Consider the following 24,572-nt stretch of genomic DNA (forward strand, 5'->3'; position numbering starts at 1 on the left):
CTCTACCCCAGGAGATGCCTTAGAGAAACAAGAAGCGCTACACCACCACTCTAGTGTCTGGAGCCCTGTCTGGGAGGTTAGGCAGACTTGGGGCAAATCCTGGCTCCACCTCCTCATAAGCTGTGTGACTTTGAGTGTGTTCCTGAATCTCTCTGTGCCTCAGTTAACTCCTCTCCGTAATGGGTATAGTCAAAGAGTGTATCCATCTCAAGGTTGTCATTAGAAGTAAATAAACTAGTAGAGGTAAAGGGCTTAGCACTTTATTAACTCTAAGCGTTGGGAACACTTCATAAAAGTTAGCTATGATTATTATTACATGAACATGAGGATAAAAGAAAGTCTGAGATTCAGAGGTAAATGGATGGAAGGGGAAAATAAGAGATTCAGAGAAAGAGAAGGAATCAAAGAAAAAGACTAAGGTGAGAATGAAATAAAGGCATACGAGAAAAAGGTAGAAACAGAAGAAGAATGAACCCAAATTATACTTCTCTGCCTAAAGCTTGCCGAAGCGTTCTGCACAGCTCCCTGAGCATAATTTGGGCTCGGTTATTTAAAAGGCTGTGGGATAATACAGTGGGAAGACAGGTCTGCACTGTAACTCACACAATTTATCACACAGGGAAGAGCCACTAATCTTTTTAGGAAACAAGGTATTCATAGTTATTTAAGGCTAATATTTATGCATGACCACACATTGTGAACACAGCCCAATCTCCATCCTCGCCCAGCCAAGATCTGGGAAGGTCTTTAGCAGCAATGTTCCATATTTTAAGCCCCTTACAGAAGTCTCACCCAGTAGTCTGCACCGGCTCTGTTATTAACTGCATCCATACACCAGATATATTCATGCACACCGCTAATTGAAAGAGCAGATTTTCCCGAGGTGGGTGAGTACTAAGCCGAGGTGGGTGGATATAGCCTTGCGTGAATTTCTTATGACCAAAACCACAGTGTTACCTTGCAAAAGGTAATCAATTATTCAAACTCAGAACCTTCAGAATATGCATAAATATAGTCCAGGCACAGTCCAGCTGGTCTATTTCATTAGCCTACTCTTTACAGGGTGCTGAGAACAAAAGGCTGGATGTAACAATACGAGTGACCCCAGCAACAACTAGAAAGATGCCCGTTTCCTGCCCAACCCACAGAGGACCCGATCTTATCTGCATTTGGCCAGAATATGACCTTCAGGGATGTTTTCTCCAGTCATGGCTGAGGCTGCCTTCTTGTCCCACAGAAGGCCCCTTTCCTTGTCTCTCTCCTTCTTCTCTTTTCTACTCCTCCCTGCCAAGGGACCCAGCTTCATCCTGCCTCCGTCTAGCTGGGTCATGCCATTGTCTCCTGATGTTTCACCAGCATATGCTGGGTGGTCATGCCCTTGCCATTTTAATCTGGGTTACTTGTCTTCCTTAACCCTGGGTGCTCAAGACGGAATCTCTACTGGATCAATAAACTTCATTCTGGTCCATGTTCAACCCTTCTTATTGACTACTCTCAATGCAGTATTATCCTCAAAGACCTCTTCTCCAACCAGGAGGAGAATGAGGCAGCCAAGAGGAAGAGGGGAGCCTGAGTCATGGCTAAACAAAGAGGCTTACAAACAAAAATTCCAGAGAACCATGACCTGCTGCATCTATCCAAGACCAGGATTTTTAAAGCACAGGAAGAGGTACGGTGTGCACTGCACTGTTGTCTTGGGAAACAGTTACTTCTTTATGTCTCAGGATGTTAGGACGAGGTGAGCAGCCAATCCCTTCTAAATGGAATTACAGACCCTCCACCTTTCTTCATCCTTCTTGGTTCTCCTTCACATGCCCATGAGGACCCACCCGCCGGTTTTCCAACCATCTGTTGTTTGGTTTTTGTTTGGAAGCACCTGGACATTAAAGTCCTCCCCCGAGTCACCCTCGCGACATCTGCCATGTGCAAAGGAGCTTGCAAGGGACCTGCCCGTGAATTTGGGCAGGAGGCACTGGGGAGGAGTCTGCAGTGATTCAGTGATATTGTGAATCAGTGATATTGTCAATGCAAACCTGGCTGGGTATCGGAATCACCTGTGGAGTTCAAAACAAAATGAAACCAGACCACAAGGATGCAACTCAAACGTTCAGAATTGGTGGCATCAGTGGCAGGTCGAGTTCTCTGGGAAAGAGGGCAACTCTGAGGTGGGGTTAAGGGTGCAGGAGGTGTATTAAGGTCCACCCTGGACATCAGCACCTGAGGAGGGGACACAAGCAGGAGTGAACAACAGGAAAAATCAACATGCAATGCAAGCCTAACAATGGCCTTGGCTCCTTGCAAAACTCAGGAGCTAGAATGGCCCTTCAGAGTTCTCCCAAGCTGTCCAGGCCTTCATGGTTCTGGATTGATCTGTCATTGAATGTGACCCACCCTGGTGAGCCACCCATCAGCAGCTGAGGCAATCCCTGAAGGGCATAGTAACTGCAGGCTGCCTGCCTGCCTGCTGGGAATGAGGTGCTATGTCTCCATTGAAGGTGAATCTGGGCAGCACCCACCACAACCCATCCTTTGCCAAGATGGTAACTCTTTCCCTTGCCTGCGGGTCCTTTGCACAAGGAGTTCAAGTGTTCAGGTGGCAATTACTGTTTATTCTGGCTCTGTCTGTTGGCAAACGTGCTTCCTCTTTGGGACCCAGGACCTATAAACCTGCAGAACACAGAGTTGTGGGTACAGGAAGCACAAACTCCCCAAGTGAGTTAATGGGTGTGACAGCAAGGAAGACAATCCTGCTTCCATCCCTTGGTTCCTAGGTGTGTGGATATTTTCCAACTATTGGGTAAATATAATTTTATATGTGTATATATATATATATGTTAGTAAAGCATCAAATAAATATCTTAAAGTGTTTTTTGCATCCTGGAGAATGATTGCTGCCCCATCCTTACAAATGATCACATCTAAGCTGGTACCTTAGTTGTGCTTCGTACAGACCTTTTCAACACTTTATTAGGCAATTTTTTTCTTTCTAATTTTTATTTTAGGTTCAAGGGGTACATGTGCAGGTTTGTTACATGGGTAAATTGCTTGTCAAAGGAGTTTGGTGTACAGATAATTTTGTCACCCAAGTAATCAGCATAATGCCTCTATTGGTCTATTTTCATACTGCTATAAAGAATGTCTGAGACTGGGTAATTTATAAAGAAAAGAGATTTAATTGACTCACAGTTCCAAATGGCTGGGAAGGCCTCAGGAAGCATAATCATGGTGGAAGGTGAAGGGGAAGCAAGCACGTCTTACATGGCAGCAGGAGGGGGTGGACTGCCAAACACTTTTAAACCATTAGCTCTCATGAGAACTCCCTCATTATCATGAGGACAGCATGGGGAAAATGACTGCCATAATCCAATCACCCCCCACCAGGTCCCTCCCTCCACACATGAGGATTACAATTAGAGATGAGATTTGGGTGGGAACACAAAGCCAAACCATATCAATATCCAATAGTTTTCAGTCCTTGCCCTCCTCCAACCCTCCACCCTCCAGAAGGCCCCAGTGTCTGTTGTTCCCATGTTTACGTCCATTGGTGCTCAATGTTTAGCTCCCACTTATGAGGACATGCATTGGGTGTTTGGTTTTCTGTTCTTCTGTTAATTTGCTTAGGATAATGGCCTCCAGCTCCAACCACGTTTCTGCAAAGGACATGATTTTGTTCTTTTTATGGCTATGTAGTATTTCATGGAGTATATGTACCACATTTTCTTTATCCAATACACCACTGATGGGCATCTAGGTTGATTCCATGTCCTTGCTATTGTGAATAGTGCTGCAATAAACATGTGTGTGCATGTTAGACTAGCAACTTTGGATGGTACGTATATGACATGACAAGGTAATCTTGACATTGATTCCATGTCATTGCTATTGTGAATAGTGCTGCAATGAACATGTGTGTGCATGTTAGACTAACAACTTTGGATGGTACCTATATGACATGACAAGGTAATCTTATCCCATGGACCCAATCCCATACTTCCTTTGCTTTAAAGTGGGTCTCCTGAACCAATGTGACACTATATGGGATCCTATCCCAGTGTATCAAGCCCTCTGTAATTGCGTGAATGGTGGCTGTCACTGAAGCTTAATGGGAAATAAAGTCCCATACATGAAATAAGAACCCCGCTACCACAGGAATGAGTCACTGGTCCTTCCAGGGTGGAGGAACCCAGTGTAATCAACTTGCCAACATGTATCCAGGTGGTCCTCTTGAGGGATGGTGCCATATCAGAAATTCAACATGGGTCCTTGTTACTGGCATTTTGGACAGGCAATGGCAGCAACAGCTAGATTGGCCTTGGTAAGCCAGAGCCTGTGCTGTTGGGCCCATGCAAGTAGCCATCCCTGCCACCATAGCTACCTTGCTCATGTACTTTGCTATCATGCCATCATTGGGGTTGCTGATGATACAGGGTGGCTAGCATCAGCTGACTAAGTCGGTTTGTCTACGTGATCATTTAGTGCCACTATTACGCTGAAAGCTCTCTGTTGGACATTAATACACAATACACAGATCTTCATACTTTGTGCCTGCTCCAAAATGCCCAGCCTCATGACTCTACCCTGAAGCCCCCAGGTGCAATCTACTCTGGCTACTTCTAGGCCCTGACCAGACAACGGAGCCATTCACCATTCAGCCTATGGCACCATATGGATATTCTAACCTTGGGCAACTTCTCTTCCCATACACAGTGGATGACCAGGATGGTCTGAGCTTTGCCCCTTGGAAGAATGTTCCCTCATCACTGTCTTTCAAGGCAATCCTTGAGAGGAACCATGGTGCAGACACCATCTGTCTTCAGCCTGCACCCTCATGCAAGTCTAACCTTTCTGTGAACCAAGCTCAGGCCATTTTGTCTTCCATCAGTTGGTCACAGGGGATTCCCTCTACAGCAGGAGGAGCTATCTGAGGAAGAGGTGCTGACATAACAGTGGAGGGTGACATGTGGATCTGGACTACCTGCTCATGCAAATTCCTTGTGCCATCCAGTCCTCCTCATACTGGATCCCAGGTGGACCCTTTCTACCTTCTGATGGTTTGTTTCCAGGCTTGACTAGCATTAGGAGTTGCTGAGTCTGACAGATGAGCTCCTGATGGGCAGCTATGGCCACATGTTCACCTTGTGTCCCATGATCGGGTGTGTCATCTCTACCAAGGCCCATAAGACAATCAGAAGTTGTTTTTCAAATGGTGTATAATTTTCCCTAAGCAGATGCCATGGCCTTGACCCAGAATCCTAGTGATTCTCTCACTGGAGCTTGCCATAAACTCCACATGGTGTGTTTTCAAAGTGCTGGGATATACCTCTACTACCAATGGGTCTGCTGAGTTTTATAGCCCAAATGGCAGGGCTGCTCACACTGTAGCCAAAACCTGTTATAGAGTTCTTTCTTGTTCTAGGTCCCATTCAAATCTGGCAGCCTTTCAAGTCACCTGGGTCAGCACAGTATAGGTATACATTTTGTTGCTTCCAGAATCCAGAGAAACAGAGAACCTACCAGCCATTGTGCTTCCTTTGTTTTTTGTTGTTGTTATTGTTATGTGTTTGTTTTGTGAGACAAAGTCTCACTCTGTCGCCCGGGATGGAGTGCAATAGCATGATCTTGGCTCTTGGCTCACTGCAACCTCCACCTCCTTAGTTCAAGTGATTGTCCCGCCTCAGCCTCCGGAATAGCTGGGATTACAGGCATGTGCCACCACACCCAGCTAATTGTGATTCCTTTTTCACAGCAGGAGATGCAAAGTGCAATCATTTCTTCTTCGGTTTGGAGGCAATGTTGTAATATTTCCTTGACCACTGAACTCTTAAAAATGTTTACTGATGCAGCAGACTCCTGAATTTTCATAAGCTTTGTCTCCCTAACCCTGGCTCACATATGACTTACCAAGGCCTCCAACACACTACATATCTTGCTCATCTGGTCCTATTAGCATATTCGCTACGGAACGGATCGTTGTGATTTTCGGTTGGATGTCAACATGGGACAGATTACTTTGGACCACATTATGACAGAGGGCAGGAAAGTTAACAGAGCCTTGGGGAAATCTATGAATGTATCCTGTTGTTTGTTCCATGTAAATGTAAACTATTTCTGATCATTTCTGATAGGTATGGAAGAGAACACATTTGCTAAATCAATGCTGCATATCATGAATTGAGGCCATGTTAATCAACTCCAGCAAAGACATCACAGTTGCATGGCAGCTGCGATCAGGGTTATGACGTGGTTGAGTTTGTGGTGCTCACTGTTATTTTTCAGGTTACATCTGGTTTTAGCAGGGGCTACACTGGTAAATTAAATGGATCTCTGACACAAACCACCACCCCTGCAACATCTGTTAGGTTTGTAAGAGTGGGGCTAATGCTTCCCATCTCCTTCCCCCTGAAATAATACTGTTTTTATTGTCTTGGCAGGAGCAGGGTGAGGGGCATTTTCAGAGTCTTCTCCTGGCTCCCCTCACTATGATAGTTTTTACTCTACAGTCTAAGGGCTCAGCAAGGAACTTGCACCAACTACCAAGTGCCTTTATTCTGATTTTACATTTGGAGGTTAGGAAAATAACCAATTTACTGGGCTTAATGCATTATCATGGCCTTACTATACGACTGGGGGTACAATGGGACTAAGTAATAAATGGAGCCCTGTTCAAAACCACCCACCCAGTTTCTAGGTCCCATTCAAATCTGACAACCTTTCAAATCACCTGATAAATGCGTAATGCTTTAAGCCAAGTAAATTGGTTATTTTCCCAAACCCTGAATGTATAATCAAAATAGATGCACTTTGGACCAATATAGACCAAAGTAATCGGTCCTATGTTGACATCCAGCAAAAAATCACAATGATCTATTCCATAGCAAATACGATAATAGGACTCGATAAGCAAGACATATGTAGCATGTTGGAGACCTTGGTGAGATATATGTGGTCTAGAGTTTGGGAGATAAACCCTATGAAGATTCAGGGATCTACTACATCAGTAAACCTTTTAGGAGTTCAGCTGTCAAGGGCATGTCACAACATTGCATTCAAATTAAAGGAGAAATAATTGCATTTTTTATCTCCCACCATGAAAAAGGAAGCACAATGTCTGGTAGGCTTTTTGGATTCTAGAAGAAAAAAAAAATTGTATACCTAGGAATTTTGCTATGACCCAGGTGACTTGAAAGGCTGCCAGACTTGAATGGGACCTAGAACCTGGGTGGGTGGTTTTGACCAGGACTCCATTTATTACCTAGTTCCATTGTACCTCCAGTTGTATAGTAAGGCCATGATAATGCTTTAAGTCTTCAAGTATTAATGTCCCCTGACACTGCTTGAAATGTTTGCCTACTTCCCTTTTTCTGGAATGTACTTACCCAAGTATATGGCTAAAGTTCTCTTTGAGGAAGAACTGGATGCTCGTAACAATCAACACTTGCCATAGTGCTCCAGGGTCCTCCAGGGTCCTTCCTCTTGAGTATATATATGGTGTGGTATATATATAAATGGTGTGTGTGTGTGTGTGTATGTGTGTGTGTGTGTGTGTATATACATATATATGGTCTGTGTGTATATATATATATAGTGTGGGTATATATATGGTGTGGTATATATATAAATGGTGTGTGTGTGTGTGTGTGTATGTGTGTGTGTGTATATACATATATATGGTGTGTGTATATATATATATAGTGTGTGTATATATATGGTGTGTGTATATATATATATATAGTGTGTGTGTGTGTATATATATATATATGAACTAGTATATTTTTGCATGGGGAACCCTTCCACTGAAGGGTTAAAATAAAAAATATTTTTATATTGGGTTATGGTCCAGTATAAAAAATATACTGGACCATATATTTTTTATGCTGGACCATAACCCTTGGACTGAAGGGTTCCAGTTCCAAAAAATAGCTCAGATCCAAAAACCGGGCACAGTATTGGGTCATTTTATTGTGGCAATTCCTCAGCCTCCTTAATCATTCTTGATTTAAGAAATCAAGAAAAACTGAGTAGTAGTAATTGAGTAATACCTGTGTTGGCTGCCTTCAAGGACAATCTTGCTCTATCAACCATCTCCATATCTCTCTGTAGGACAGGCCAACCTGGCTGCCCTGCCGCCATGGCTACTCATTAAGATAATTGCATCTTCTTGGCTTCTGGTGTTTAAGCATCACCATCTGGACTCTATTGTTTTGAGGAATCCTAACATCCCCATTACTCTCAGTGAGCCTTATTCTGCAGCGCCTCTCCTAAAGTCTGCCCTGGCCTGCTGAGGCATGCCACCACCAAACTCCTCAGTGACACTGGTGCCTTTGCCACCAGGGCATTCCTGGTGGCTTTGGGAAATTGGGAGCCTTCTGGGTCATTCCATGGGACATCATTCTCTGGAGGGTTTATCTGTCTTACATGGTACATGCTCTCAGCATGTCCCCCTCTCTAAATTCTTAAATATTTTCTATTCTCACTTTTGCAAAAATACTCACATTTTAACCTTAGTGTGAACTATTCCTTTTTTTTTTCTCCTGGGGTCTTTCTCAGGCAGACACATATTTTCCATGCCTGGGAGAGTGCTCCAGTATTGAAAAAAGGTCTCCCTTACCCAACCTACTCATTTAATCTGGTTCTCTTGACAACCCCTTTCCGAATGCAAGCCCTGCCATTCTCCTCTAGCTTATGTGGGTACACACTGCCTAGGGTGGGGGTACATTGTCCCATTCTCCCTCTATCAGGCCAGCATATTCCCCAGCTGAGTTACTTATGCAAGAGCTCACCAAAATGAGTAGTAAAGCCCAGGGAAGAATCCAGTTCACCTGCATTCCTCGATCTTCCTGGTATATCATTGTGCCCTGCAAAAAAATATGCCCTAACCCTATGCATTTGGCATGCCTCTGTTGGTCTGGAAGACAACAGTGGTAATCATATTCACCAAAAAAATATAGTTAATTCTTCAACGTTCCGTCTTCTACGTAAATATAAAAGTGCTCCTGGGTATCTCTAAGGACATAGCTGAACTCATCCAAAAGGCTTTCAAACCTTATTTCAGAATACTGTTTTTAAAGCATTATTCTCCTCCCACCTACATGTCAAATCAAACCATGCTTACTTTGACAAGGATGCTGTTTTTCCTTCAAAGAGCCACTCCCCAAAATGTACTTAGAAAGAAGGAAAGAACATCACTGTTGAGTTGTAACACCAGCTTCCCTGGAGAGGATCCCAGAAAAATGCATGGATTTTCAGCCTTTATGTAAAAGCCCAGGACTTCCCAATCCTCAGTATGTGAAACATCTCAAACAATTAGTTTGTGAAAGTGCTGTCATGTGTAAGCGAACAAAAGCCCTAGACATAAGAATGTGCTCATCCTTCTTTCACCCCTGGAGCCTTTGTTGAGCACGTAGTATGCACAGACCCCACATCAGGGACTGTGGGAAAACAGGAGTGATGCAGCCCTGTGATCCAGCAGGAAAAGAGGGGGTTGTTGGGTCACATTCCTGAATCTGAATCCCTGCCAAGACACTCTGAATGGCATCTGACAATGTCCAAGCCTTGGTTAATTCTTCTGTAAAATGGAGATGCTTGCCTCAAGGGGCCCTTGTAAGGAGCCAATTAGATCATAAATACAAAGGTACTTTCTAAGTAGTGAAGCACTTTCTGTAGGTTAACACTGGCTACTGAAAGAAAACCCAGGTTGTGCTTCCAAATAAATGCCTATCTAGAAGAGAAAGTAAGACATTGAACAATTAAGGAAAATGTACTATAGAAAGTGAGCCAGGATAATGGCTTCCAGCTCCATCCATGTCCCTGCAAAGAACATGATCTCGTTTCCTTTTTATGGCTGCATAGTAGTCCATGGTGTATATGTACCACATTTTCTTTATCCAGTCTATCACTGATGGACATTTGGGTTGATTCCATGTCTTTGCTATTGTGAATAGTGCTGCGATGAACTTACATGTGCATGTATCTTTAAAATTGAATGATTTATATTCCTTTGAGTATATACTCAGTAATGGGATTGCTGGGAACAGAAAACCAAACACTGCGTGTTCTCATCTATAAGCGGGAGCTGAACAATGAGAACACATAGACACAGGGAGGGAAACAACACACACTGGGGCCTGTCAGGGCAGGGGTGGGGCAGGAGGAGGGAGAGCATCAGGATAAATAGCTAATGCATGCTGGGCTTAATACGTAGGTGATAAGTTGATAGGTGTAGCAAACCACCATGGTACACATTTACCTATGTAACAAATCTGCACTTCCTGCACATGTATCCCGGAACTTAAAATTAAATTAAATTTTAAAATGTTTTAAAGTGAAACAGGACCCAAAGAGAACAAACAGAAGAGCTCTACCTTTGCCCAGAACAAAGGGGGAAGATGTTATGTTAAAGGGGCCCTGCAGCATGATCAATATTTACATACTTTGGCATAACAGGCTGTGGGATGTGGGGATAGGACTCAAAAGCTGGGTTTGGCAGGTTTAAGGATGCTATGAAGTTTGGATGTTAACTTGTCTTTCCCAAACTTCTGTCATTTAGACACTATCCCATTATCTTTGCCAAACCCATACGTTTCCTATCATGTTATCAATTTAATAGCTCTCTTTCAATTTTTACATGAACTCACTTGTGCTCATTGCCATATCACAGCAGTAATATCTGTCAATGTACATGTTTAACGTGCTAGGTGAACACTTTTCTAATACACATGAAAATTAATTAAATTTTTTTTTTGAGATGAGACTTCGCTCTGTCACTCAGGCTGGAGTGCAGTGTTACCTCGACTCACTGCAACCTCCACCTCCCAGGTTCAAACAATTCTCCTGTCTCAGCCTCCTGAGTAGCTGGGATTACAGGCATCCGCCACCATGCCCAGCTAATTTTTGTATTTTCAGTACAGACAGGGTTTCACCATATTGGCCAGGCTGGTCTCGAACTCCTGACCTCAAGTGATCCACCCGCCTCGGCCTCCCAAAGTGCTGGGATTACAGGCGTGAGCCATCGCGCCTGGCCAAAAATTAACTTATAACTATAAAGTGTTCCTTTGTATCCCACTGAAAATCCTATTGTGTTCATCCATGGTAAATGGGCCCCACAGGGCAAGGGGAGCCACTGGGAAGGGTTTGGAGGGAAAGAATGATATAATTAGCATGTTCCCTTTTCTGGTAGCCCATGTAAAAAATACCAGTTAGGAAGTTATTTCGATTGCACCCAGGTGTCTTTTCCTGACCTGGGGACAGAGGAGTGGGGATGAGAAGGAGAAGTGAACTCTATAGGGACACTCAGGGCTGGTTCCCTAGAAGGGAAGTGTGGGGCCAAGGAGATAGGAAGGAGTCCAGAATTTTGAAACCCAGATGCAGAAAGCCCTTGAAGCTCAGGAACTTCCCTCAGTTTTCACTGATTAACTGAAAAGCGGAAGTTAACATAAATTAACTAAACCTGGAGTAAACATAAACTCTGGGTCACTTCTTTGGAAAATGAAAGTAAATGCATAGAGTTATTTACATCTTTATGTTTAAAAACTATCTAAGGGAAATTGGCTTCTGAAACACCATGTGTTTTCACTCATCAAAGACCTATTTAGGGACATGACCACATCCGGAAAGCATTTGTGAAAGCATTAACATATTACCGAAAAATGGGTTAAGAACAGGACAAACAAGTTACAAAAGGAGAGCTACAACTCGCCAAGAAAATATGAAGAAATACTAAGGCTCACCAAAAAAAACTCTTGTCAAATAAAGCAACGTGTTACTATTTTCAACAATCAAATGAGCAACTTTTATGACTGTGTTAGTTATTAGGGCCTTCACCAGCTATTTCCAGCTCTCCCTTAAGGACTCACAAAGGACTTCGACTCCTGGCTCTGTCTGGGTGGATGGGGCCACGTGATTCATTTTAGACAATGAAGTCTGAGCGGAAGTGACATTTGTCACTTCTGGGCTAGATGGCTTAGTTGCCAGTTGGAGATGCCCCAGAGCTTTCTTTCCTCCTGCAACAGTGACCAAGCAACATTCCAGATGGTGGCTGCTCAAGCAGGGGTCCCAAGGTGATGGACGCCTGGAGCAAAGCCCAGCTGACGCAGGACGGACATGGAGTTTGAGCAGAGGGTGAACTTGGGATGTCACAAGCCACTAAAAATGGGGGTCGTTAATAACCCTACCAACGGATTCAATGGCAGGGGTCAATGCTGGCAAGGGGAAAATACAACAGGAATGGAATGCACATTCCTCTAACTCATGTTAAAAATGGTTACCCCCTTTGACCCAAAAATTCCACTTACGGGGATTGATCCAAAAATGTAAAAATGCAAACAAAATATGGAAAAAGCTTTACGGTGAAGGGATAGACTAATGACCAAAAGCATGGCCTTTAATGCTGGGCACGGTGGCTCATGCCTGTAATCCCAGGACTTTGGGAGGCCAAGGTGGGCAGATCACCTGAGGTCGGGAGTTCAAGACCAGCCTGGCCAATGTGGCAAAACCCTGTCTCTACTAAAAATACAAAAATTAGCCAGGCATGATGGCAGGTGCCTGTGATCCCAGCTACTCGGGAGGCTGAGGTAGGAGAATCGCTTGAACATGTGAGGCAGAGGTTGCAGTGAGCTGAGATCGTGCCATTGCACTCCAGCCTGGACGACCGAGCAAGGCTCCATCTCAAAAACAAACAAACACGCAAACAAACAAAAAAGCATGGCCTTTGTCAAACTGCTATCCATTTGAATTCTGGAATTGCCCCTTACCACCTATGTAGGTGATTTGTAGCCTTGGGTGATTTGTTTAACTGTCTAAACCTTAGTTTCTTTATCTGTAAGATGGGGGAGATATTTCTTTACCTCATAGTGTTACTGTAAGAATAAATTAGATGCTGTATGTACAAACCTTAATGAGGCTAGCTGTGTGACTAGTATCACACACACACACACACACACACACACTAACACATCTCAATGTTACTTTCTTAGTCCAACAAGAGAAAACTTGGATGCAACCCAGTAAGCCATAAAAAGGACTAATAAGGGATAGTAAACCCATGAGATGGAAAATGTTTGTGTGATAATACTAATTTTAAAATCATAAGACAAAATTGATTACACAATATAATCACAATTATGGAAAAATAATGAATAGAAACATAATGAGCAGAAATATATCAAGATCATAATGAGTTGTGTTTGAAACATAAAATTATTGTTTTTTTTTCTACTTCTCTGTTTTCCAAATTTCTTAAAGTGAGGCACAAGTGTGGACCCTGAAAGGAGACTTCTCTAGTTTTGAAGCCTAGGCCTCCCACCTCTCAGCTGTGTGACCCTGGGCAACTTACATAAGTTCTCTGGACAGGGTTCCCCACTTGCGAAATGGAAATCGTGATGTTGTTTCAGTAATGAATTAGATAATCCCTGTAAAGTTATAAGTATAACGCCTGGAACAGAGTAAGCAGTCAATAATTATTATCTATTTTTGTTGACATTATCATTGTATGTTCCTTTTGTAATGTGGGAAAGAACTGTATTTCACAATCTATGATAAAGCTTTTAATAACAGAAGGTTGTCTGTAGCAAATACAATGCTCTTCACTTGGGAAGTTCACAGTCCAGGAAAGATAACAAGGCAAAAGACAAGCAGTTCAGGGCTATAGAGAAAAGCAGAAAGCACTCACCCCCAGGTCAGGACAAAAGAGATGGCCTAAATGCTGTCCCAAGAAAGGCACTTGGCTTGGAGCCTCCACATCCCCAAGGTCAGGGCCAGCGTGTCGGGACGCACGCAGAACTCTCTCACTGACAGCTGCCCCTGCAGCAGCTGGCTCACCCCCATGATAGATGAGAATTACAGCCATTTTCAAGAGACCAACAGAAGGTGGGCCATGTCCTGATAAGCTATAACAACAGTAGTAAAGTTCTAAGGAGACCAGAGGGTCCCCACAACCACACACTTCCTGCGGCTGTGGCTGCTGTAATTATGGCCGTGACAGCTGGGCAGCTGGGGGACATGACTGGAATAGACTAAGGCATGGGCATATGGCACTGCTGGTGGGCAAGGCCAGCCCACCCCTCCCTCAACCAGTGCCCAAGTTCAGCTGCATCCTCGAGCCTGACTGTCAGGATGCCATGAAATGGGTCCCCGGCGCACCCAGTGGGCAGGTGCAAGAGAAGGAAGAGCTGGAGTGCATCTTTCTGGTGCCCAGGCTTTACTGGTGCCCAGGGCCAGACACACAGTGGGCGCTCCACCCTTGCCAGCACTGTCTGGAATGGCAGCAACACATTCCAGAGCTCACTGTTGCTGGCAATGTGTTTGAACTCCCCAGCCTTCCACAGGAGGCCCATGCTAACAGAACACCCTCTAGTCACTCCTCCGAGGACTTGCTGGCTGGTTCCTCCTCTCTGAAAACCACCCGGAATCATCCGTCCTCAGACAGAATTAATCGGTCACCTCTCCTCTCCTATGGCTGAGTCTTCAGTGCACATCTATCTAAGACCATCCTTTGAATCCATATCCACATATCTGTCTCCCCTCTAAGCTTCTTCCAAAGAGAGGCTGTGTCCTCCTCATTTTAAGTTCAATCATTAAAGAATGATTCATGATTAATGAATCATTTGTTCAATAAATAGAGCATGAACCATACAAGATAGACATGCCATGCTGGGACCAAGAGTCCAACTAAATGAGAAATTACAAAGTAAAACTTTGGGATTATAATAGACCATGTTAAGGTGCATTACATGTGGCAATGAGACCTAATCAAGTCTTAAGAAACCAAGGAAGTCTTCCTGCAGGAAGAGTGAATAGGTGTTAAAGAAGTTCATGAAAATTAATTGTGGAGAGGGGGCGATGATGGAGGAAGACCCAGAGAGCTGCAGGAGAGACAAGCCTGGGTGAACTATGGGGGCCTTTGCAGGACTGTTAAAGGCCATAGGAAGTCACATTGATGGCTTTAAGCCAGGAAATGGCATGATCGGGTCTGCATTTTATAAAGAGCATTCTGGTTTTCTTTGGAGGGGAGAAAATGGGGCAAAATAGCAATAACAGGCTAGGTGTGTCACGTCTTAGCACAAGGCCTGGAACATAATCACTACCTTCTATTTGTTGGCCTGAACTAAAGGAGGTGGAAACAGAATGGACAGGTGCCCAGGTGGCACATTTCAGGGTTTTACTCACCCTGTTATCCAACATGCATCAGGTCAACCCCACAGGCCCCTGTCTTGGGAGCCACAACCCCACCCTGGACAGCCTTTGAAGATAATCCATTTCCTTCAAATATCTCCGTGTGCACCTTCCTTGCCCTCTAAGATAGCAACACCTACCTGCAGACGTGAATGTGCTGAGCTCCACGCCCTCCATCCAGAAGGGGATCACCGGGATGGCAGGGAAGGAGTGCTGCCAGGAAGTTTTCCAACTCCAGTTTCTAGGTCTGTATTTAATTCCGGATCTATCAGCTAAGCATTTAGGGTGCTGCCACTGAAACTCTGTGTTTACACAGCTAAATGCCTCTGCTCCTATTGACACAATGTCGATGAAAAGGGATGCGTCAGGCTCCGCCACCACCAAGCACGTCATGTGTCCCAGATTGATGAAGCTTCCTGACCCACTCCAGCCCCAGCAGCTGCATGGCTCCTGCCACTCAGCCCAGCAAGCTGTTCTCCATCATCTCCATTAATTAAGGACTGTCATAGCAGGGAGGTGAGACAGCAAATCCTAAATACTTGCCTCAAGTCTCAGCTTCCAAATTCCCAGGAGTCTTACCCTAAAAACAGAAAAATCAGATTTAACAGTGGGGTTTTTATCTTTCTGTTTACAAAATTACTACCTGCTCATTATAGCAAATGCTAAGAAATGCACAAACACAAACATACCCAGAAGAAAATAATAATCACTCATGATCCCCCCATTCAGAGGTAAATGCCGATAGCTTTTAAATTCTTACATATATTTCTTCCATGCATATATACACACGTTTAATCCTGATATTCAGGGACTAAGTTCATGTCAGTAAATTGTTTCCTACAACAGTATTGTTAATCGCTACGTAGTTTTCTGCCATGTGACTGTCCTGTACTTCAACCAATCTTCTATTGCACTCAATGTCGTGCTATTATAATCAATACGGTAATGAACATCCTGGAAATAAATCCTTAGAGAAGAGTTCATTAGACTTCATTAGAATAAATATATGATGGAAAAATAACCTACTAAAAGAAATTTGCTTTTTTAACACTTTGGCTGTGCATTGTAAACTCACACTTTAGAAATGTATCAATTTATTCCTCCACCAACAGAATAACCCCTACAACACAACTGCATATGCAACTAACATAGCAACAGCAACTGTATAGCAATCCTGATCACTATCCTGTTACAAAGAGTTAATGCTTACCTAGAACTCTCTATGTTCCTGGTTCTGAGCAAAATACATTAAATGTATTGTTCCTTTTCATGTTAGCTTTTTACTTTCTAGTGAGGGTGAACTTTTTTCCCTTACATTCATTGGCCACTGTGATTCTTTGTTATAAAATTTCCTGCAATTTTCTTGGCCTATTTTTTAGTGTGTTTGTCATTTAATTATTGGTTTGAAAGCAGTCTGATATAATAAGGATGCTATACACTTGTGTTGCAAAAATGCTTTCCCCCAGGTTGTGGTTTAACATTTAGTTTTGTTTATGATCATGTTGACATAAAGAATTTTGTCATTTTGGAGTAGGCAAATGTGTTGGTCTCTTATTTTACAGATTACGCCTTTACATACACTCTGAGTACTTGCATACCACAACATCAGATAAATATTCATGTGTTTTCCTTAAAATCTTTCTATGGCTTTAAATTTTATATTAAATATTTTATCAATCTGAAATTTGTTAGTGCAGGTGGTGCTGTAAAGATCTATTTTTTTTCCACACGGTCAGCAAATTGACCTAATTTGACTTACTGAATTCCTCATCTTTTCCCCACTGATTTGAAATGCCACATTTATCTTATATGAAATTCATATTTACATGGGCCTGCTTCAGCTCTCCTCGTACTGTTCCACTGATTTATCTGTCTATTCCTGCAATTAAACCAGACTATTTAAATATATACGAAGCTACAAGGACGTCACTGCACATTGCTTACCCAGTAGTGCAAGTTCCTCCTCACCCTTCTACTTTTTCAAAACATTCTCAGCAATTCTAAAGTGCCAGATGAATGTCAGAATCATTTTATAAAGCACCACCCCTCCAAAGTCCCACTGATATTTTCATTTGGATCCCATTAAACGTCTAGATCATGTAGAGAGAATCGGTAACTTTATGTTATTTTAATTTTAATTCAATAACATGGCATAATTTAAATTCATATTCCTTATTTTTATTTCATCACATTTCTACATATTTCTTGTAAACTTTTCCCTAGATATTTTATTGTTTTGCTGCTAATGTAAATGGCACTTTAAAAATCATCATACCATTGGTGTAAAGAAAAACTAACTTTTTACTTATGTGATTATGTTGATAAAACTTTATCTTTAAACTTGCTTGATAGTGTAGTAATTTTTCAGTTTGTTCCATTGAGTTCTCCAGGTAGACAATTCTCCTTCATCCAAGTGTCAGTAACTGTATAATCAACTACTTTCAAACAGTAAATCCTCTATTTTGTAGTCTTGGTTTATTCAATTGGTCAGAATTTTTAAACTGTGTTAAATATGGCATGGATAGTAAGAATTCTGTCATATGTAAATAGAAACGCCTCTAGTTTTCCATTCTAAAATATAATTAAGCTGTTGACTTGGGGGTGAGAGCCTCTTTCTTGATAAAGAAGGTTCAATTTCTATCATACTAATATTGTTTTAGATTTTGTTTCTTGGGAATGAGTGTTGAATTTTATTATAAGCCATTTCAGTAGGACATGTGTTTAAATCTTCTCTCTTGACATACTAATATATTTAAATATATTATTATACTTATAATTAGCATTATTATATTATAATTAGTATTATACTCAGTATTGTTATATTATGATTACAATTAGTTTTATATTATAATTAGTATATTATCAAATGTACCAATATATTTAAACATATTGGTACATTTCCTAATATTAAATTATTCTTGACTTACTTAATGGAAAAAAACTGAACCAGAAGATATTGTTCTTTTATTCCACTGTCAGATAGTTTTCACGTATTATTTAGCATTTTCACAATTTCACATAGTATTCACATTTTCACATAGTATTTTCACAGTTTCCTTTTTTGAACTATCTTCGTCCAGCTTTAATATTAGAGTCACCACTTCATAAAATGAATTAACTAGTGTTTTTGATGCAGGTCAGGTGAGCCCCAAAGTGAAACTTAGCCTGCGAGGGTTCTTGGCTTTGCCCAGAAAAGAATTCAAGGGCAAGCCGGTGCTAGGGTAGAAGAAAGCAACTTTACTGAAGCAGCGGTGTTAGAGCTCCGTGACTGCCCCTGCAGAGCAGGGCTTCCCCACAGGCAGTATGCTGAGAGCAGCAGCTCAGGACAGTTCCGCAGTCAGATTTCTATCTACTCTTAATTACAGAGAGAGTAAGGGGCAGTTAATGAGGAAATTTCTAGGAAAAGGGTAGTAGCTTTGGGTAATTGGATCATTGCCACGGAAAGACGTAGTAATTCCTGGTGTTGCCATGGCAATGGTAAACTGACATGGTGCACTAGTGGGAGTGTCTTATGGAAAGATGCTTCCACATTTCCTCTGTTTTAGCTAGTCCTCAATTTGGTCCAGTGTCCAAGCCCCACCTATGGAGCTGAGTCTCACCTCCTACCTTATTTTTAGGGGTATCTATGCTCTGAAACTATTTGTATAAAAAAATACATTTCCCATAAAAGCATCTGTGGTTTCTTTTGTTGTTGTTGAAAGTAAACTTTTGATAACTTTGAACAGTTCTCTCTTAGTTACTTATTTGTTCGAGAGTTTCATAGTCTTGAGTTTTCTTAAAATTTTCTAATATTTATTGTAAAAATAATATTAAAATGGGATTTGATTATTTACTCTCATTTTTCTCATAATTTGTTTTTATGTTTGAGGGGAATTTTATCCTCATTTCCTGGATAAATATATTAGAAATTTACTTATATTTTAAAGACACAGAACTTAGATTTATTTGTTGATCCTATTTATTTTTGTTTTGAAAATAATTTATTTCATTGTGGTTAATTTAATTTTTTTTTTTTTTTAGAAAGAGTCTCGCTCTGTCACTCAGGCTGAAGTGCAGTGGCACGATCTCCACTCACTGCAATCTCCTCCTCCCAGGTTCAAGCAATTCTGCTTCAGCCTCCCAAGCTGGGTATAAAGGCATGCACCACCATGTCAGGCTAATTTTTGTATTTTTAGTAGAGATGGGGTTTTGCCATGTTGGCCAGTCTGGTCTCGAACTCCTGACCTCAGGTGATCTGCCCACCTCGGCCTCCCAAAGTGCTGGGATTACAGATGTGAGCAACCGTGCCCAGCCAGTTAATTTAAGGACAAAGGATTCATAACGTAGCAGTGTTGACTTGTGGTCTGTCCTTATCTTCCTCAATATATACATATATACAAAAGCTTTTACATACATAACATATAGTATTATATATATATGTTTATATACATATATCATACATGTGAAAGGTCTTAAATTTGAAATGTGTTAAATATTAATTGTGTATTAAATGTTTAATACATATTAAGGCTTACACATTAAAGCTTTTAACTTTTTAATTCCTTTCCCTTTCTTTTGTACTCTTTATTTGCAATTTCCTTCCTGGTATTTATTTACATAATTGCATTTATCATCTAATTCCTTTACATTTACACTTTTAGATTGAATAATGGAAGTAGACTATGAATTTTCCTATGTTCAGCTTTGACAGCATCCCATGAGTTTTGCTTCTTCGTGCCTCTTTGTTAGTATTTTCCATTGTTTACTATGATTGTGATCCACAGTCACAAAAAAAGTTAGAAAGAGAAGTTTTAAACCATCAAAATTATATCACCAACATTTTCTATTTTAATTATTTGTTTTTCTAGATAAACTTATGAATGTATGTTGTTCATAAATTCAGTGTAGAAATACATAGACAAAATTAGTAGATCATAAAATAATGATCACATACATAATGATTTCTATGGCAAATGACACCATGAACCAAGTTTTAAAAACAACAAATTATGAAATTTTACAACCTATGACAAAGATATTTCATTTCAATCAATAAGAAAAAATAACTAAATCTGCAAAAATATACACAGAATATAAACAGACCACTGGTCAATATCACTAAACCTGTGCTTTTAAACACAAAATAAAGGAAATGGAGGACTAACGATGATTCAACGCAACTTGTTCATGCCCTTCCTCCATTTTTGAAATTGCGTTGTCAATTTTTTTTGGTTTTTTTTTTGGAGGCAAGGTCTTGCTGTATTGCCCAGGCTGGAGTGCAGTGGCACCATCAGGGCTCACTGCAGCCTCAACCTCCCAGACTCAAGCAATCCTCCTGCCTCAGCGTCCTGAGTACAGGAGACTACAGGCACACACCACCACACCAGGCTAATTGTTTTAAATTTTAGTGGAGATAAGGTCTTACTATGTTAACCAGCTTGCCTTGAACTCCTGAGCTCAAGCGGTCCTCCCACCTCCCAAAGTGCTGGGATCTCAGGCATGAGCCACTGCACCCAGTCATGTTGTCTTTTTACTTATTGATTTAAAAAAACTTTATTTGTGATATTAATGCTTTATTGTTTATTTTGAAAAGTCTTTTTCATGATTTGTCATTTACATGTTAATATTAAGAACAATTTGCTATGTATTTCTTAAAAAATTAGTCAAATCTGTGGGTCTCACCTGTAGCAAACACATACTGAGTGTTTAATATTAATACTTATGTACTAAGCCCACAAGATTTAGCTCAGCATAGGTTTCACTCAATTACTGTAGCCAAAGACACTCAAACTCCAGCAGCTTCTCGAAAATTCTGTCTGTTCATTAACGCACATTGACTCTAATGTGGAGTCAAGCATATGTCTTTTTAATAAGAATCATCACAATTCATCAGTCATTATTTACTTAGAGTTTCAAAATCAATTTTGCAATTTCTATCACATATATTAAGCACATGCCATCAATTTTTTAAAAATTTTTTCTTTTTGTGTCATCAATTTTTATCTTAAAACAATACATAGTAGTGTCATAAGAATTACATGTTCTTCTGAGGACAGGCTTCTTAAAAAAAAAAAAATGCCTATCCCTCTTAAATGTTATATTTAAATCCGAAGAATGCAATGATACGATTGTTGGATTTATTAAGTGCAGTACTTGAAAAATATGAAATTTCCAATCACACTTAAAATGAAGTATGTGAATAAATAAAATGTGTTAATTTGTATTAACATTTTTAGGTCTGCGGAAATGGCATTGAATATGTTACACCTGCTATAGCTAGGACACCAAGTTTCTTATACACTCAGCTCATTTACGTCTTTCCAAAACAATAGCTAACATTGAGCTTAATGGCAAAAAAAATCAAAACATTTATAATAAAATGAGTAAGAAAACACAGGTGTCATCTTTCACTACCATTATTTAACATTTCACAAAATGTTAAAAGCTTCTCCTAATTTTTTCTGTAAAATAGATATAGATGTATCTTTCCCTAACTTGATTAACAAATATTCCTCTCTCAAATTGACAGCACCAGGTGAGACACTAAAGAAATTCTTTAAAATCGGTAATATAATAAGTATGTGCTCAATCTTTGCATTCAATTTCATGGATCTCACTGTGTATTTAAGGAGAAAGTACCACATTAGTTTGATTCTAGTTGCTTAATAATATACTTTGTTAAATATCTCAATATAATATATTTACTTCCCTCCACTCCCATCCTCATTACTCTTTATTCAGAGCATTAGTTCTACTCTTCCACTTTTCCTTTTCCAGATAAACTTTAAGATTATTTTATCAATTTCAAAAAGTCAGTAAGGAGAGAAGAGGTTGAGAATGGAAGGGATTGCATCAGGGTGTTTTGGTTTGTTTTGGTTTGTTTTTGAGGTGGAGTCTCACTCTGTCGCCCATGCTGGAGTGCAGTGGCACGATCTCGGCTCACTGCAACCTCCACCTCCCAGGTTCAAGCAATTCTCCTGCCTCAGCCCCCAGAGCTGGAACTACAGGCATGCACCACCATGCCCAGCTAATTTTTTTATTTTTAGTAGAGATGGGGTTTCGCCATGTTGACCGGGCTGGTCTTGAACTCCTGACCTCAGGTGATGCACCCACCTTGGCCTCCCAAAGTTGCATCAGGGTTTTGACTGGCGTTGCGTTCACGTTGGAAGTAACTTAGGGGAGTTGCAGTCCCTTGCCTCCTTGCCTAGCACAACATCCTCATTGTTCTCCAGGCTCTTCCCCTAGTTGGTCTTTCCTTGTAGTCTCCATCAATACATGATGTTATTTACAGGAAAGGGGTCCCGATCCAGACCCCCTGGAGAAAGTTCTTGGATCTCACAAAGAAAGAATTAGGGTGAGTCCATATAGTAAAGTGAAAGCAAGTTTATCAAGAAAGTAAAGGAATAAAGAATGGCTACTCCATACACAGAGTAGCCCCGAGGGCTGCTGGTTGCCCATTTTTATGGTTATTTCTTGATGATATGCTAAATAAGGAGTGGGTTATTCATGCTTCTCCTTTTTAGACCATATAGGGTAACCTCCTGACGTTGCCATGGCATTCGTAAACTGTCATGGTGCTGGTGGGAGTGTAGCAGTGAGGACCAGGTCACTCTTGTGGCCATCTTGGTTTTGGTGGGTTTAGTTAATTTCCTTAGTGCAACCTGTTTTATTAGCGAAGTCTTTATGACCTGTATCTTGTGCCAACCTCGTATCCCATCCTGTGACTTAGAATGCCTTAACCATCTGGGAATGTAGTCCAGTAGGTTTCAGCCTCATTTTACCCAGCTCCTATTCGAGATGGAGTTGCTCTGGTCCACATGCCTCTGACAATTACATTATACACTTGTTGGTTTTTTTCTATGCCACTTGCCATGTCCGCAGCTGAAATACAAACTCCAGGAGAGCAGGACTCTCTCCAAATCACTCCTGTATCTCCAGTGCCACAAACGAAGTCTGTACCCACCAATATTTTGCAATCAAGGGCTGAGGCTCATAGTTTTTCAGTTTTCTTAGGCTTTTCAGCTACATAATCATATCATCGGCAAATAGTGATGTATGCCTCTTGCTTTTCAATATATATTCTTATGTCACTTTCCTATCTAATGACATTGCCTCGCAATTCCAGAATTCTGTTAAATAAAAGCAATGATTAAGCACATACTTATAATATTGATTTGAAAGGATTTCTTTTCATTTCTTTTATATTTTTAAATTTATTTTATTTTATTTTATTTTTATGAGACAGAGTCTCACTCTGTCACCCAGGCTGGAGTGCAGTGGCACAATCTCAGCTCACTGCAACCTCTGCCTTCTGGGTTCCAGAGATTCTCCTGCCTCAGCCTCCCGAGTGGCTGGGATTACAGGCATGCACCATCACACCTAGCTAATTTTTGTACTTTTTAGTAGAGACGGGGTTTCACCATGTTGGCCAGGCTGGTCTCAAACTCTTGACCTCAGGTGATCAGCCCGCCTTGGCCACCCAAAGTGCTGGGAGTACAGGTGTGAGCCACCGCGCCTGGCCTAAAGGATTTCTTTAGTGTCTCACCTGGTGCTGTCTGTCATTTGAGATACAAATCTTTGTTAATCAAGTTAGAGAAAGATACTTCTATATCTATTTTACTGTGAAAATTCAGGAAAAGCTTTTAAAATTTTGTTAAATGTTAAATAATTATAGTAATAGAAGACACCTGTGTCTTCTTATTCACTTTATTGTAAATGTTTTGATTTTTTGCCATTAAGCCTAATGGTAGGTATTGTTTTTGAAAGATTTATTTATGTTCTTTGTGTTATGAGAATTCTCTTGAGAGAATTATCTTGATTTTTCATAGATGTGCTTTGAAAAAGGAGAATGCCTACGCCTACAGCTATATGAGAGTGGCTCTTTCGCAAACGTTTACCATGGTATTTGTCTATTTAGCTTTTCTCCTTCTTTAATCAAAATTAATCTGCATCTTTGCTTATAAAATTATCCATTTCATCCACGTGGTCAAAGTTTTTACATCAGAATTTTACAAATAGTCTATTCTGTCTTTCAATTCTCTGTTTGTGGTTCTTTTACTTTCTTTTACTATTAAAAAGCATACTTTTTAATAGTATGCTTTTATATTTTTAGGTTTTCTAGTTTATTTATTTTACCATAGTTTAATCTGGCTCTTATTTTTATTTTATTTATTTATTTGGTTCCCAGTTCATCACATTTCAGCTTTTATCACTACTTGGGTCTAATGTGTTGCTTTTTAGTCCCCCTTTTGAGTTGAATTCTTAATTAAGTAATTCTTAATTCTGAATCACTTAATTTAATGTCTTTTTTGTTTTGTTTGACTCTCAAAGGGTAAAGAATACGAATTTTTCCTCTCAGTACTGTACTGAGTACAAGATACTCTATAATTGCAGTTTTGTTTTAATCTTCAGCCTAAAGGTTTAGT

General features: G+C 40.8%; 1 long non-coding RNA gene across 1 annotated transcript in view; it reads right to left on the reverse strand.

Annotated features, from left to right (window-relative positions):
- Window positions 1–24,572, reverse strand: part of LOC106634104 (uncharacterized) — an 87,799-nt gene that overhangs the window by 36,951 nt on the left and 26,276 nt on the right. The window contains exon 6 of the long non-coding RNA XR_008622004.2: window positions 15,309–15,748. This is a non-coding gene — a long non-coding RNA (uncharacterized LOC106634104). The remainder of the gene's footprint in view (window positions 1–15,308; window positions 15,749–24,572) is intronic.

Source organism: Pan paniscus, chromosome 20 (genome assembly GCF_029289425.2).
Source record: "Pan paniscus chromosome 20, NHGRI_mPanPan1-v2.0_pri, whole genome shotgun sequence".
Lineage (NCBI taxonomy): Eukaryota > Metazoa > Chordata > Mammalia > Primates > Hominidae > Pan > Pan paniscus.